The following is a 3,547-nucleotide window of genomic DNA, read 5'->3' on the forward strand; positions in this document are numbered from 1 at the left end:
GTGCGAGTATGTGGACAAATTTTTATACCCACGTCGATATAGGGGGCAAATTATATTATGAACCTTTGAGATGTCAAATAGGAAACTGAAGAACAAATGTTGAAATTAATAATTATTTTGTTTTTGTACTAAGGTGGTAATTTAACTACTAATATGAAGTTTGCAATAGAAGATTTAAAACACTAATGTTAAAAGTTTATAATTATTATAGTTTTGGTACTAAGGTAAGAATTTAATTCATTAATGTTGAAGTTTGTAAATATTTTTTGATATTAACTTGAAACTTAATGACACCTCTATGGTTCTTTCAAATAATGGGCTGTTTGGTTCACGGAATAGGCCTGGAATGGCATAGCATTCCCAGTAATAGACATATTCTTCTGTTTGATAACTCCTTGTATTCCCAGGAACATTGTTCCTGGGAATGACCTATTCCCCTTGCAAGGGGAATAGAGATTCCTGGGGGGCCCCCTGGTATTAGGCTATTCCTGAATTTTCGGAAATAGCCTAAAGTTTCTATTTCCTATTTTACCCCCCAATTAAATTTATTTCCTATTTCACCACCGCCACCGCCACTATCACCACCATCGCCACCTCCGCTACCACCACCACCACCACCACCCTAGCACCGCCACCACAATCACCACCGTTGCCACCACCATCGCCATCGTCGTCGCCGCCACCGCCACCACCCCAGCAGCACCACAGCCACCGCCCACCACAACCACTGCCGCCGCCACCACCATCACCACCGACGCCGCCACTGCCACCACCACCACTGCCGCAACCACCGTCGCCGTCGCCACTACCATCACCATCACCGCCGCCGCCGCCACCACCACCACTACGCCACCACCGCCGTCGCCTCCACCACCACCACCACCATCGCCACCACCATCGCCGCCACCACCACCACCACCACTACCATCGCCACCACCAACGCCACCAACGCCACTGCCACCACCACAATCGCCACCATCACATATTTTTATAAGGGCATTTATGTCTTTTAAAATATATTTCATTTCTATTCCTTAAATCAACCAAACATTGTAATGTAATCCTAAAGTCTATTCCTTCCGCGAACCAAACAATAGAATAAAATTTCTATTCTATTCCTTGCATATTCCATTCCTTATGGAATAGCATTCCTATTACCGCAAAATTCATTATGTGAACCAAACGTGCTGTAAAGGTTATAGGTTCAAACTCCAATGGGGACATCGACTATGAGTAATTATCCGTACAAGGGGGAGATATAGCTAGTCATGGTCACAGTTTGGTTCCGATTCCGAAAATGTTGTTCTCGGTTCTGGAATCGATCGAATCGGAACTGAACCTTGTATAATGATTCCAAATTCGATTCCGAAACTAGCGGTTTCGGTTCGAACCAGATTTTATTATTATTTTTTTTTGTAAATTTTATTTTGTATTTTTAAACTTGTCCAAATTCAACAATTTTATTTTTTAAAATTGTTATATGAAACATAAACTATATTAAAAAGTAATTGTAATCATTGAACTTTAAAATGTTATTTAAAGTTTAAACATTAATCAAATAAATAATAATAATAATATTTGTTTTTACATTTTTTTTTTGGTTTGGAACCAAAATCGGCAATTTCGGTTCTAAATATTTTGAAATCGAATCCAAAACTCTGTTTGGTTCCAACAATGCACGGTTCGATTCGAATCGTACTGTGATCATCTCTAGATATAGCCCCACCCGCATTACTATTCTTAATAGGGAACCCAGGGTTTAAAATGAGAACATGGTTTTATTGCAAAAAAAAAAAAAAAAAAAAAAAAAGTGAGAATCAATTACGGTTGCCGATTAGAGTTTATTAATGGTTGTGAGTTTTAGTTTAAAAAAAAATTTACGAGCCATATTGTAAACTTTTAAGTTTGCAAAATTTATAAAACTAATGCAACAAATTCTATCATTATTTTTTTAGCAACCATCAATCATTGATCTATCAAAATGGATAAATGAAGCTAGCGATGCCAATGCAGGTTGTCATGCCCCACTGTGGGTTCAATGGGTCTATTGAACCCGTTAATGGTGTTAAGTCTTTTTTTAGAACAGAGGTTAAGTGTGACATAGTGGACAATAACCTTTCAGAAGCCTTCAACAGCACACTCTTAAAGGCTAGGTCAAAACCAATAGTTTTAATGTTAGAGGACATTAGAGTTGGAATGATGAAGAGGATTGCTGCAAAGAAGTCTTTTTGTTGAAAAGTGGAATGGGCAGTTTGGGTCCTTTATTATGAAGAAGTTAAATGATAACATTGTTGAAAGTGTTGGATGGGAGGTTGATTTCAATGGTGATGATGGATATGAGATAAAGAAAGGAAAACATTAGTTTAAGGTCAGCATTCAAAGGAGGAGTTGTTCTTGCAGGTCTTGGAATCTCACTGGTATCCCATGTGCACATGCAATTTGTGCTATTTTTGACAAAGGAAGACAACCAGAAGTGTTTATGCATGATTGGTACTCTAAGGCTGTGTATATCAAAACATATACACATGTGATTCAACCCATAAATGGTGAGATTTTTTGGTCAAAAACTCAAAATGAGAAGATACATGCACCTGCTCCCAAGAAGATAACTGGAAGGCCTAAGAAAAGAAGAAAACAAGAAGAGTCAGAACATAGGCCTTCACGGTCCACTACTTAGTTGTCCAGACAGGGAAGAGTTATGACTTGTGCACTGTGTAAGCAAAAGGGACACAACAAACGTTACTGTCATACTCAACCAAGGCAGATTGGCAGTTCAAATGCAAGAGGAGGGAGTTCTAATGTTGCTGCTGCAAGAGGAGGAAGTTCAAATGCAAGAGGAAGCACTTCTGCTGCAAAAAGTGGACATTCTGGTGCAGAAAAAGGTGGAACACAAGTTGGCCTTGGTATATATACAAACCCACACACTGGAGAAGTCACACTAAATGTAAGGAATGATGTAGACTAATTTACTTGCACTATTGTTATCTTACTTTGTAGATAGTTAAGATCTTGTTTTATTTTTGTATAGTGTGGACTACCAAGTCAACGAGTCATATATAAACCTAGAAGGGGGAGGACCAACACACCTAGCACAAGTAGCATGGCCAACAGTTCAATTGGAGGGAATTAACTCTGATGTATTTATCTTAGTAGCAATGTTTTGTCTTGGCTTGTAACTATAACAAGTAGAATATTTTATGTTAGTAGTATATTTTTGTAAACAAGACAGTATGTTTGGCAGTATGTTTGTGTAGACAATGCAGTATCTTTTGGCAATTCTAACTGTTAGTGTTATTGCATTAATGCAGTATGTTTTGTGCTATTTTTGTTTGGCAGTGAAGTTGTTGTTTGGCAGTGTATTTTAGGATCATACCCTACTATAGTAGTTTCTTTTGAATCATATGTCATCTTCCATTAACCAATCTGTAGATACTGGATATACATTCATGTCACCATCAGAAAGAAAAAAACCAGGAGCAATCTCAAAGTGAATAAAAGTAGATGCATATACTTTCTCCCCCTTTCTCTTTACTCTTCCGCAATCATT

This window comes from Ipomoea nil, unplaced genomic scaffold, assembly GCF_001879475.1.
Source record: "Ipomoea nil cultivar Tokyo-kokei standard unplaced genomic scaffold, Asagao_1.1 scaffold2848, whole genome shotgun sequence".
NCBI classification, from domain to species: Eukaryota; Viridiplantae; Streptophyta; class Magnoliopsida; order Solanales; family Convolvulaceae; genus Ipomoea; species Ipomoea nil.